This window comes from Podarcis cretensis (assembly GCF_951804945.1).
Source record: "Podarcis cretensis genome assembly, chromosome: 1".
Lineage (NCBI taxonomy): Eukaryota > Metazoa > Chordata > Lepidosauria > Squamata > Lacertidae > Podarcis > Podarcis cretensis.
In genome coordinates this window covers 91,995,497-92,009,826 of record NC_137170.1, presented here as the reverse complement: position 1 = coordinate 92,009,826, position 14,330 = coordinate 91,995,497, and the positions used below count along the sequence as shown (strand labels likewise).

General features: G+C 41.6%; 1 long non-coding RNA gene across 1 annotated transcript; it reads right to left on the bottom strand.

Moving 5' to 3' along the window:
- Window positions 1-2,759: 2,759 nt before the first annotated feature.
- On the bottom strand, window positions 2,760-6,186 carry LOC307212487. Its single transcript, XR_013837012.1, has 3 exons — window positions 6,035-6,186; window positions 3,149-3,277; window positions 2,760-3,014 (listed from the first exon to the last, which is right to left on the bottom strand). It is a non-coding gene; the product is annotated as an uncharacterized lncRNA (long non-coding RNA).
- Between the last annotated feature and the right edge of the window lie 8,144 nt (window positions 6,187-14,330).

Genomic DNA, 14,330 nt, shown 5'->3' with positions numbered 1-14,330 from the left:
TGGGGCAGAGCAACGGGAGCTCACCCCGTCACGTGGGTACTAGCCATCCGGATGGCTAGAGAGTGCAGATCCTGCCGTGTGGAGCTGCAAGTCTCCCAAGAGCAAAGGGAAATGATGGCTCAGTGGAAGAGCACATGCACTGTATGCAGGAGGTCCCAGGTTCAGTCCCAGGCATTTCCTGGGAAGGACCCATGCCTGATTCATTGCAAGGAGGACTGCATACCACAGCACTGCAGCATATCCACCCATGGTTCATTGAAGTCAACGGAAGCCAGGCTTCCCATGCTCAATACCTAGAAAATGTTCCAAGTACAACCTTTGCTTATCTCAGTTGTTACTGTTTTCCTTTGATTATCAGTTTTGTGGGTCAATGAGAGAAACAACATTGAGTGGTATAGTGCAATCGCATGCATGTTTACTGGGGAGGGGGATGACATTGTATTAAATGGGGATTACGATGTGGCTGGTTTGCATAGGACTGTAAGCTTAATCTTCCAATGACTCTCTGCAGTTTTGGGAATACCATCCAACTTTCTTTTGAATCTCCAATTTCATTCAGCAAAAGAGCTCTGACACTATCTTCATCAAAGGGAAGTTGTATACATAAATCACTGCCTATAAACACTTGAATCTTCTTCTGTTAGAGAAGTTTCCAATTATATGTGCTGTATAGTCTCAGTTACTGTCCTCATCATATTATGTGAGGTGAAAATTTGATCTATTGTTCTGCTTCCTTCCTCACAAAAGATTAATAAACACCTTCATAAGAAAAGCTCTGAGGTTAGGCACTCAACTAACAAATGAACAAATGCACTGAACAATCAAACAGTGGGATCTTAGCAATCCATAACCTAGTTGCCTTTGGCTGCAGTCCTGAACACTCTTTATTAGAACACAATCCCACTGAATACAGCTTGGCTTACTTTAGAGTAAGTTATGCATAGGATTACAATGTAAGCTTGCAATTCTGTATCTGTATATCTGAGAGTAGGGTCCATAGAAATCAACTGGACTTTTTTTCTGAGTAAATGTCCATAGGATTGCACTGAAAAACTATTGCTTATATGAATTCATTGAACATACTGAAACCTTGTGTTTTTAAAATGGGGATGAACACTGTGATGCCCATCTTAATTTGCATCCCCTGGAAAGCAAAGCAGAGTGGGCAGGTGTGGAGGCAGGCAGGTGTGGAGGATTCCCTGGTCCTGAATGGGGTAACTGTGCCCCTGAAGGACCAGGTGCGCAGCCTGGGAGTCATTTTGGACTCACAGCTGTCCATGGAGGCACAGGTCAAATCTGTGTCCAGGGCAGCTGTTTACCAGCTCCATCTGGTACGTAGGCTGAGACCCTATCTGCCTGAGGACTGTCTCGCCAGAGTGGTGCATGCTCTGGTTATCTCCCGCTTGGACTACTGCAATGCACTCTACGTGGGGCTACCTTTGAAGGTGACTCGGAAACTACAACTAATCCAGAATGCGGCAGCTAGACTGGTGACTGGGAGCGGCCGCCGAGACCATATAACACCGGTCTTGAAAGACCTACATTGGCTCCCAGTATGTTTCCGAGCACAATTCAAAGTGTTGGTGCTGACCTTTAAAGCCCTAAACGGCCTCGGTCCAGTATACCTGAAGGAGCGTCTCCACCCCCATCATTCTGCCCAGACGCTGAGGTCCAGCGCCGAGGGCCTTCTGGTGGTTCCCTCATTGCGAGAAGCAAAGCTACAGGGAACCAGGCAGAGGGCCTTCTCGGTAGTGGCGCCCACCCTGTGGAACGCCCTTCCAGCAGATGTCAAAGCGATAAACAACTACCTGACATTCAGAAGACATCTTAAGGCAGCCCTGTTCAGGGAAGTTTTTAACGTGTGATTTTACTGTATTTTTGGTTTTTATGGAAGCCGCCCAGAGTGGCTGGAAAGGCCCAGCCAGATGATTATGATTATGATTATGATTATTATTATTATTATTATTATTATTATTATTATTATATTTGGTCGCCCATTCAACATATGTCTCTAGATGTACACATCACTGAAAGCCATAGATATAGTTACAGCTGGGTGCATATTCCAGTGCTTATTCCAATGGGCATTCCATTTGCTTTTGCAGTTCCTATAAGCGAGGCTATCCAAAACCCAGGGTTCCCATCAGTATCTGACTAGATATAAAAGAAGAAAACTACACAGAACTAAAGGGACAAAACCTGGTAACAACCAATCTTTTACTGCAGAGGAGGTTAACCCCTCCTTACTAGGGCCTGCACCAGCTCCCTCAGGTGATTTCCTATGCCCCCTTCCCAATATGCCTAAGAATTTGATGGCCGCAGTGGTGCATTTGTTTATACATTCATTTGTTCCTCAATTCCGTTGGATTCTGGTGCAATATAATGGAGTATGTGGCATATGTTTCTGATGCAGAGGAAATAATAAAGAGGGGAAATAGAAATGTGGGGAAATTGTGTTCAGACATGGAATATTATCCTGAAATGGCCATCTGGGGCCACAGGTTCAAATCCTACCTCCCAGAATTATGAGACGTGTGCATGGAGGTGGCCACATTTCACAGCACATGCTTTTTGACCAGTGGCATGTGACCCACAAAGGAATCCTAGGTGTAAATGTGGCCAAAAGCTTTGTTTCTCTCACACACATCATGTGCATGCACACACCCACATGCACAATCCATAGTAATATTGTCAAAACAGAATACAAAAAAAACCTGCTGTGGTCCTTCAGCAATTATTTAATATTATGCTGTTTTAGAATAAAGTATCTAGTCGAGTGTTTTGTAATCCCCCCCCTCATGTAAACAGTGCAAACGAAGCAGATAATTTAACTTGTTTCATATGTTTCCAAGAAGTCGTTTTGAAAATTCTCCAAGCACAATTATATTTCTATAGTGCAGAGATTTTTCCCCCCAGTTCCAATTTTATGGCAATTGAACCTTGTTTGAAGAAAAGATGATCAATTTTCTTTTCTGCTGTCCTTGGAGAACTCAAGTATGCCTGAAGTTAAGGTTCTTTAATGAGAGAAGAGATTATTAATGCTTATTTAGGGAGCCAACACACCAATTTTCCAGATACAGATTGCAGAAACAATAAATATAAATATATAATGATGAATGCAATATATAACAAAATGGAATATAATTACTTTTTGTAGGGGGTCACCCACAGTTCTTGTAGATTCACGGGCATGGACAGACAGGCATTATATACCCCTTGGCAAGTTGATCCACATAGATAAACCTAACTGGTAGTGCTGCAAGTCACTACAGTCTCCCTAACAAGGGATAAGGAGATTATCACTCATATGCTTTTATGAAAATAAGTTGAATAACTGGATTTACACCCAAATTGTATGTTTTGGACTGGAGTGTTTCTGGAAATGATAGGGAATGGCATACATATCACTTATTGTTAATCTGTCACTGGCATTTCCATCACAGTTCCCTTTTCTCTCTCTCCCCCATTTCAGTTTTTTGTGTCAGATAAATTTAAGTGGCAAAAGGCAGCCAAGTAGTCAGTTCTGTAGGTGGCAATGGATAATCTGAAAGGTGGCAGAAAGACAAGCAGTAATAGCATCAACTTTCAGAAACAGAATCTAGGTTATAAGAACAAGCCATTATAAAACTAAAATAGTCTTCGAACTGATGTATGACACTTTAGCCAACGTGATGTGTTAACATACATTTGAAACACACCTTCAGATTCTTCACAACTTGTACCAAAGTTCATAGTAGTTAGCTTTTCATGAACGGTTAATGATTCCGTGGAAGAAAAGGGCAGCTTTGCTCCTTAGAAGGAAGTCTTACATGTTTTAGAGAGGAGGATCCTTAGCTTGTCAAAAGCTGCTCAGATACCCTTTCCCTTGTGGTTTTCTGAGGTCTTTCACAAGAAATTTCATCCAAGATTTGATTTGTCTTTGAGTTCAAAAGCATCTGAACTCAAAAGACAATGATTCATTGTGTTAACAATTGTCTCAATGACATTTTGCCATTTCCATGGATTCAGAACATGAAAGAAGGGTTGTCAAATCACCATTTGTGATGTAGTGACCTTCACAGCTAACCAGGCATGGGGGCTGATATGCACAGGGAAGGCTGGCACTCAGCCAGATCCATGGAGATTTCCTTTTTACTAAGCGACTACATGGAAGGGTAGAAAACAATAAAGGAAAACTGTTCATCCCATTGTATGAAAGTGTGGGGGAGGCAAACATAGAATATTCAAGTTACAGATAGGTAGCCGTGTTGGTCTGCCATAGTCAAAACAAAATAAAACAAAAAATTCCTTCCAGTAGCACCTTAAAGACCAACTAAGTTAGTTCTTGGTATGAGCTTTCGTGTGCATGCACACTTCTTCAGATACACAGAAAGAAGTATATCTTCGTGTATCTGAAGAAGTGTGCATGCACACGAAAGCTCATACCAAGAACTAACTTAGTTGGTCTTTAAGGTGCTACTGGAAGGAATTTTTTGTTTTATTTTGTATAGAATATTCAAAGCACAGAAATTAAATCTTTGCAAAATAAATGTAGATGTGGAAGGTCTTGTACCCTATCTCAAGTCCTACCTTGACCCCTGGTTCTCCACCTTCTAGAACTGTCCTCAAAAGTGCCAGTGGAACTGGTGGAAAGCCCAGAGATGGCAGAGGAGCACTTGCATGGATGCCAGGAGTCTTGTGTTTTAATATTTTATTGGAAGCCACCCAGAGTGGCTGGGGCAACCCATTCAGATGGGTGGCATATTAACAACAACAACATTCCTCATCAGGGATCTCCTCAAGAAGAAAGGTCTGCTTGAGAGGAGGGAGAAGAATCTGCTACCATCAGTGATCCAGCAGATGACCAAGCAAAGGAGGGAGGATATAAGCTTCTCATTGGCTACTGAGTCTTTGCTAGAACTTTATTGCATAGCTCCTGCTACAACTGGCGGTCCTAGAAATGAACACCAGTAAATGAAATGGAATGGATTTTTGGGGTGGTGGTATTGCTTGATTAAGTCCTTTTTACTGCTTTCTTGGGTTTTCTTCATTAATACTTTTTATTGTTAGCTTTTTTGTTTTGCTTTTAAGAAAAGTGAAGAAAGCACACTTAAAATAAATAGCTGCCCTATAGTTCTTGTGAGTCACTCATCCACACCACAAGCAGCTTTTTTGTCTTCTTTGAAAGTGTGCATTTGATGCCCAAGGAGAAACCAAAGCATACAATAAGGGACCAGAAGACTTGACTCCTCTTCTACTTTCACTGGTGTATTATTAAGCATCTCCATTGGATCACATTTAGTTCTACTTTCATAATGGGGGGAAGGTTAATTTTCTACCTTGTCTCAGTAATACAGCATGAATGTATGAACATCCACAACTGTTTTCCTTCTTCTTTCTCCCCTTCCCCAGTCCTGTAATGTCACAGAAATCAAAATTGACTGACTCCTTGTAGTCTGCAGAAACAGGATAAGAAGCATCATTTGTGGGGGAGGAAGAAGACTGTCTAAAGCTTTTTCTTGAAGAAACCTGGACCAGTGTTAATTAAAAAGCCCCCCCAAAAGTAGTCGAAACCAATTACTCATATTTTATTTTGCATGTCAAAACAGTTTCATGCCTTGGTGAAAGGTTCAACTCACTTTTTAATGCTTCTGAACCTATTAGTCTATCCTTAGCAAGTCAGCCTCCCCCCAGTAAAAAAAGAACAACAAAAACAAAGGAACAGAAGAAAGGTTAAATACTAAATTCTTAACTCAACTTTAAAGTCAGATGTTTCTGAAACATAGTGGAAAAGCCCTCTGTGACCATCACCCCAGGCTTAATAAGCGTTATTTCCAACATTGGTGACAAAATGCAATTATGCTGTTGAGACAGGTCTGAATGAAAGTCACCACATGAAATATTAACATCCAGCTGCCGTTGAGCTGCCGTTGTCTTGGGTTGATGAAAAACAATAATCCCATTTCAGTTTCAGAGGAGTTTTTATAAGAAAATCCTATTTAAAAAACTGAAAAAGAAAAGTTAACATGTTTACTAAGACAGTCTATGTTCAAACCTGGTTGGGCTGAATCATCACTGGAGATATTAAGGAATGTGGGTATTTATGCCTTTGCTGTATTCCAAAAGGGAAATGAAAGTATCTTCTCAACCCCCAGGCCACTTCCTGCGTCCTTTGCCATTTCTGACTTCTAACTAGAGTTTACTCTGTTCTACCCTGGGACTTGGGACGCGGGTGGTGCTGTGGGTTAAACCACAGGACTTGCTAGGACTTGCTGATCAGAAGGTCGGTGGTTCGAATCCCTGCGACGGGGTGAGCTCCCGTTGCTCGGTCCCTGCTCCTGCCAACCTAGCAGTTTGAAAGTACGTCAAAGTGCAAGTAGATAAATAGGTACCACTCCAGCAGGAAGGTAAACGGCGTTTCCGTGCACTGCTCTGGTTCGCCAGAAGCGGCTTAGTCATGCTGGCCACATGACCCGGAAGCTGTACGCCGGCTCCCTCAGCCAATAAAGCGAGATGAGTGCCGCAACCCCAGAGTCGGTCACGACTGAACCTAATGGTCAGGGGTCCCTTTATCTTTACCTTTACCCTGGGACTGGAAAAAAGAACATTTTATTACAGGAAAAAAGACTCCAAAAGATTTAAACTAATAACCTCTCATCTTGCTTCTCTTCCCAACTTTGGATGTTGGAGAATTCCAGGGGAAACAGGAACAGAAATGGCTGATGTTTGCTTATTCCTCCAATGTCCTGATTCCAGTGAATATCATTGGTCCCCCCCCCCCCCCGAAACAGGGTAGAATGGAAATTGATATCTTCCAACATCCCTATTCTCAACACAGCTTTTCCAGTCCTTCTTTTCAGGAAAAAATAGTTAATTCTTTAGTACAAACAAATGTTTCCAAAACATTTTCAGCGTGCTTTTCAAAGGAAAATGGTTGGCCCTTATATCTTACTTATTGGTATTTCCACTTATATGGTTTTGCCTTCAGCTGTGAGCAGCTTGTGATTGCTTTGTTTCATTTGCTTTTGTAAAAGGTTCATTAACCATGTAAATTTCACATAATACTGACCTCACCCTTTGGGGTGTATGTGAGGAGACCACACAAGTGAGAAATGAAAGCAGAATAACACTTTGAGAAGCAAGGGGTTTTGCTTTGAAACAGCTTTGCCTGTTGTAAGCGAGATAATTTCTCTTTGCAAACGAGATGTAATCCAATGCTGATGCTATCAGTAGTTGGCTGTAAGATTAAAATATTGTTTAAAAACCACAACAGCTCTGTACAGTTGTGCCAGAAATGAAAATAGTAAACTTAATCTCAGCTTCAAAACTCCTCACCTATCCTCAGGGGTAGTTCATTGTAACCCATTCCCCATCTGGCATAGAAGTAAGGTGGCCACATCACCATCAAAATGAGGGATGAAGGAGGGCACGCCAATTTTTATAATATCTGCAGTTGCTAATTTAGATGTGGAGATAATTTAGAAATAATTGCTATAATTTAAATAGACATCCATGCCATTGTGAGGAAGACTGTGACTATGTGAACTGACTGCTCACAGCCTCTTGTCCATGAGGTAGCTATGGGTGAACAACTTCAGAAGAGCATCCTTCTCCTTAGGGTGCTTTGCCTTTGAACTGATCTAGATAGCTCTTCAAATAGAGGACTTCTTCAAACAGAGGACTGTCCTGTGGCAAATGGGAGATTGTACTCTGCAAAGTAGGACAAATGGCTATCCTACTCCATGCAAGCATTTTGGTGCATAACATTTTAGACCTCTTTTTTCTGGATCTATCCCTTTGTGCTGTTTATCGAAGTTGTTTGTCACACTTGCTGTCTGCACAAATCAAGGGGCTTATGCCTTCTTCCCTAGCTTTCTTACAAATGCACTTCCAGTAATGAGATTTCAGTAAACGCATTAGTGAGATAGGATAACTATCAGTAACCACAACAAAGCCCGATCAAATACAAGGTGCAATCTAACTGGGAAACATGTAAACACTTAAATGAGATCTTGGCATCAATAAGGGATTTCTTGTTCTACTATAATTATGTTATAATGGTGAAAGTTGCCTTAGCATGAAATGGACATTGGAATAAATGCAGCACTTTTGAAGAAATATATCTGTATGTATAATTCCTTTCATCAAAGACTGTGAAAGACATGTAGAATTACTGATTTGTACTCTGAAATGTAGGTATTTCATTTGCAAATGATATTTTGCTCACTGCCACTTTAGCCAGAATTTTAGAGTGAAATTGTAAAACTGAGTTGTTCTGTGTATGTTTTAAAAAATATGAATGGAGTCCCCCCCCGCCGTTTGCTTCCCCTGCTTGTGTTGTCTTTATCTCTCTTATGTGACATTCTGTTAGTGTATAAGTGAAACCTTTCACCATTACTTTGATTATGTTTATGTAGCCTCCAAAATATTTGCAACTCTGTTATAGAAAGGACACCCATGTTGAAACACAGTTGTGGTCAATGTATTATGCACAAGCAAAAACGTGCAAGGTGGACTCACACGGATGACAGGGGCATCTGGATGAGAGCCTCTAAAGATGACCTCAGTGCATAGACAGGTTGTTATGAGGATAGACATTACCTTACATTTGAAATTTCTGGGGTTTTTTGTACAGAAGAGTCCTCTTCACACATCAAATCAAAGCAAATTGTATCACAGAGTGTACACAGCAGATACCTGCAGGCCTCACAAGAGTATATCTCTAAACCATTAACATTTTTAGGTGCATACTTAAAACATTCTCAATATCCTGAGTGATTTCAAGTTAGGGCTCCTTCAGATGACCTGTTTATCTAGCATTCACCCTGATTTGCCTGTGCAAAACTTGCTTGTTTATACAAAAGTATTTATATGTTATAAGAATTTTAAGGTCATACTGTTCATAACTGTATATATATAAACCACAAGTCTGAAACCCCACAGAAAAGGTCCTGAACAAATTGACTCCAAATATTTCTCTGCACGGTCAAAGTGGGAAACCTTGAAAAAAAGAAAAGTTGTGCTAGGGTAACAGAGCCCTTTAGTCCACTTTAATTGCAGAAAACTTAATTTCTGGCATGTGCTTGAATTCCTCCCAAAAGATAGTGACAGTCTGCAGGCACTCTTAGTAAACTGTGCTCAGTTTCTCAGCACCCGCTACTGACAGTGCATGGCTACATGTTGCTGACATAGGAAGTCCTTACAAATGCAGTAGACAAAGGCAATATCCAAGAAATGCATTCTAAATGCTGCAGTGTTACAGGGACATTTCTGAGACCCCCCCCTCCCCACTTCTGCATGTTTTCTTTGATTACAATGGGTTAAAAATGCAGGCTTCCATTTAAATGTCTTATTTAAAGCCCTACTGGAGAGTTGAGAAACTGTGCCAGACACTTTAACAAATCTGTCCAAATATTCACAGTGTTACTTATCATTCTCACATCAATTAAATATGTGCTAACTGTAATTATTTCTGCTCTGCTTCATTATTTCCCCTCAGCCTTACTAATAAACTGCTCTAGACCATCCAAGTTTGCTTCCCCACCCTCCTTTTCTTATTAGGGCTCCAACATACATTACAGTAAGGCAATCAATATTCCAAGGTAAGAAAAAAACAGCATGTTACACCCCATGCCTTTGCAAAATGTATGAATGTTCACTGTGACCCTCTCCAGAACTGTGTTGGAAATTGGTAATGAGTGATAATTACTACATTATAAGAAGAGCAGCATGAAGAAATTACAACTCCACACTATGTTGCTGCTTGCTACGGATACAGTTCCTTGTAAGGTAAACATGTTTTATGGTGGCTAGTAACTAAACTAAATCCTGTCACAGATATATCAGCACCCTAAGCAGAAAATCCAAATGACAACAGATGGGCATCAGTACCTCCAGTGATGGAAAAATATTATTATGCTATTATAACAAGCCAAATAATTGACAGTTTGCTGCTCTTAAATGGTACCAGAAAACTGTCATCTTATCCTAGCTAATGATAAGGACAGCCTGTTATTTTTGTTTGCATCTTCAGCAGTCCTACATAACATGTTCCTTGAGTTATATAATTTTTAGAGCATAGGGTTTCAATTGGATTGCAAGAGAGCTGAGAATTCTCTTTCTGCCCAATTTTTGCAGCCAGGCCCATTACTTAAAAGATATGAAGCCCAGACCCAAAGACACAAATTTGGAGAAAACTTGCACATGTTTAATTCTTTCTTCAATGGACATTGGAACTAGAAAGTTGATGTGTAGCTGCTGTGAAACAACTTTCTATGTCCTCCATCCCCCTGCCCCACCACAGACATTATCTTCCAAATAGTATGGAAACCTCCTATACAAAGCAATATACCAGACATGTAATAAGAATAAACCCCACTCTGTGTTTGCAGCCTCAGCCATCAATGCAAAAACAAACAAACAAAAAACCCACATGAAACAAGCTAGATTTCCCCAGTTTATAATGAAAAGGGAACTGGGTTGATCTCTTTAAAGAAAGAAACTCAAGGTCAAAGAAAAGGGGGAAGAAAATAAAAACACCTATTCCTGCTTCAATACAGTTCCAGAAAGGACTGATAGTGACAGTCTTGTGCCCACTTACCTGGGTGTAAGCTCCATTGAACTTAATGAGACTTCTGAGTGGGCATGCTTTTCAGAAAAAGCAAAGTATTATATTCCCTCTGTGCTTATCCAATCTGATTTCTGTGGACAGGTGTGGTTATTTGTGATGTACTGTTGCTGATGAGTGAATGGAATGATGAGGGGATGAGTGAGAGAGTGAGAAACACTGGACTGAGCAATGATTACCCTGATTTGTGCTAACAGTTGAACACAAGGAGGTTTCAAATAATAATAATAATAATAATAATAATAATAATAATAAATTTTATTTATATCCCGCCCTCCCCAGCCAAAACCGGGCTCAGGGCGGCTAACAACACTGAAGTAGTGCAACATTATAAAAACATAAAAATTAATTAAAATCAAAATTGATGGCAACCATAAACTAAAGTTTTGTAAAGATTGCCAAAGGAGGGAGTCAGGCTGCGCCCTGACCAAAGGCCTGGCGGAACAGCTCTGTCTTGCAGGCCCTGCGGAAAGATGTCAAGTCCTGCAGGGCCCTAGTCTCTTGTGACAGAGCATTCCACCAGGTTGGAGCCGCAGCCGAAAAAGCCCTGGCTCTAGTTGAGGCCAGCCTAACCTCTCTGTGGCCTGGGACCTTCAAGATGTTTTTATTTGAAGACCGTAAGTTCCTCTGTGGGGCATACCAGGAGAGGCGGTCCCGTAGGTACGAGGGTCCTAGGCCATATAGGGCTTTGAAGGTTAAAACCAGCACCTTAAACCTGATCCTATACTCCACCGGGAGCCAGTGCAGCTGGTATAGCACCGGATGAATGTGATCTCGCAGCGAAGACCCCGTAAGGAGTCTCGCTGCGGCATTCTGCACCCGCTGGAGTTTTTGGGTCAGTCTCAAGGGCAGCCCCACGTAGAGCGAGTTACAATAATCCAGTCTGGAGGTGACCGTCGCGTGGATCACAGTGGCTAGGTCAGGGCGAGAGAGGTAAGGAGCCAACTGCTTAGCTTGGCGGAGATGAAAAAATGCCGCCTTTGTAATAGCTGCAATCTGCGCCTCCATGGAGAGGGAGGTATCGAAGATTACACCCAAACTCTTAACGGACAGTGCTGGCACTAATTGCACCCCCGCAAGAGATGGGAGTTGCCCCCTCAATCCCATATCGTCCCATCCCAGCCAGAGGACCTCTGTCTTCGAAGGATTTAACTTCAACTGGCTCCCACGTAACCATCCAGCCACAGCTTCCAAGCATCTGATCAGTGTGTCTGGGGCCGAGTCAGGATGGTCCTCCATCAACAGATAGAGTTGGGTGTCATCAGCATACTGATGGCAGCCCAGCCCAAAACTCCGGACAAGCTGGGCAAGGGGGCGCATAAAGATGTTAAAAAGCATCGGGGAGAGAATCGCACCCTGAGGCACTCCACACACCAAGGACCCAAGCTCACAAAGGGAAAAAAAGAAAAGAAAAGAAATCTAAACATTCTGAAGGAATGATTTGCATCCTCATCAGGTTGCCAAACTGCCAGAATGCAAAATTGGTAGGGTGGTAGATAGGAAAATTTGCTTGGAGCCCTGGCTTATATGGACATTTGAACAATGGTAAAACCTTGACTAAACTACATGACTAGTTGTCAGCTGTTGAAGGGAGTTTCAGTGCAGCAGCATCTGCAGGGTTACCCCCGGTCTAGCTCTTCTGTGGCATTTGATGCTGGTCACTCTGATCTGTCAGGCTCCTCTTCTTCTAGGCTAGGACCTGAGCTACTGCCCAGGACAGGTGGCATGATAAAGAACACCTATCCTCACAGGTGGCTATGTGGACCTCACTAGTTAATTTAGGTACTCAACTCATTCATTTGTTACTTTCTATATGTTGTCCTATATGTTGTGGTGGGTAGTTTATTGAGTTCTGATGTGAGAGATCCAGGTTCAAATATTTCTTCTGGGCAGGACAATGAGAAATGTGATAAAAACTGTACAGCACTTTGTACATTGGAAAGTCCTATAGAAATGATTAATATTATCAAACAGAGACAGCTGTGGGAGCAAGACATGATTGAAAATCACACAGCCATTTAGGTACATTGAAAATGGTCCCTATATTGCATTTATGTCAGTTTTTGCTCCAATAAACTCTGGAATCCATCACAAGTATTTTCATAGTGCATCCATCATAATCTAGTTGCAGTGTGAGCAAAGTTTTCTTGATGAAATAATCAATGAGACACTGATTAAGTTTGCCAAATGTCACTTGACCCAAACCCTGGCATTGCTGGGTGAGCTCGCTTTATGTGACAGCCATTGTTACATGAGAGTTACCTCCAGTTCCAACATAGTTACTAGGCAGATACTAGCTATTGAATAGACTCACTCACTGGTCACCAGTAGTAGGTTCACTAAAAGTAATTACTCTTTCCCATGGACAGCTGCTTCCTGAAGCTATTGAAACAAGATATCCTTCATTAAATGGTGAAAGCTTTAATGATATTCCTAGCTTCATATAATTATGAAAAAAAGTATGCACCATGAGAAAAGTTTGCATCCACCTTGCCATTCTGATCTGATACCATGACAGATCCTACTAGTATACTCTGTTCAGCATACAATACTTATAAGGAGCTAGCTTACAAGAAACATTAAAACACATTGAGTTGTACGGAACCAACATTTACTCAGACTAGAACGGTTGATGGTAGATCACTCTAGGGATGGGAAGATGGAAAAACCCTTCCCAGAGGTGGTCCATCCCTGACTTGCTAACTGATTAAAGCTGATTGAGGCACCTCCTAAACAGCCTATTTCATTATATCAGGGATGGGGGAAATTAAACTTCTCATCAGCACAAACCACCATCTCCAATACAATGGTACCTCGAGTTACAGACATTTCAGGTTACAGATGCTTCAGGTTACAGACTCTGCTAACCCAGAAATAGTACCTAGGGTTAAGAACTTTGCTTCAGGATGAGGACAGAAATCAGGCGGCAGCAGTGGGAGGCCCCATTAGCTCAGCGGGAGGCCCTCAGGTTAAGAACGGTTACAGGTTAAGAACGGACCTCCAGAATGAATTAAGTACTTAACCCGAGGTACCACTGTAGTTAGGAATGATGGTACTTGTAGTCCAGTAAGAAGTGCAGGGCTTCAGGTTTCCCATCCCTGCATTGTGCAGGTAGGGAGATACACACCATAACTTCAGATTCGGCACTGTCCTCAGTGTCAGTTTCTTTACATACCCCCAGCAAATGAATTAAACCCATTCATGGAGAATGCCTGTCAATCACTATTAACAGCTTAAATCTGGGCACCAGGTGCTTGAACAAAAAATGGGGTATCCATTCTAAGTTTCCCTCTGGATCTAGCTACAGCTGAAATATAATACTGGAACAGATGGTCTTTGGTCAGATATATGAAGGAAATTATTAAGTTCATAGCACATACATGTATACTATACTACAAATACTGTTGATGTTTAACATAACTGTTTTGTTTTGTTTTGAGCTTCACATCCTTGAATTCTTGATACTAGCTGAGAAAACAACATTCTGGCTGGTTAGGATTCACAACTCTGTGTTCCCTTCTGTTGTCAGGTTTGCTAGCGTGCCTGCACACATGTCTTGCACTTGTAGTGGCAAAGAAGCTAATTTGGGAGGGATTAGCAATACTACTCTTGGGATCTTAACTGGAGCCCATTGGGAACACACAGGCAGAACTGCATTGGCTAAGGATACCTGGCTAACTTTGGAAAGCATAGAACTGCCCAATATGGAAGCAGTATTAGTTTG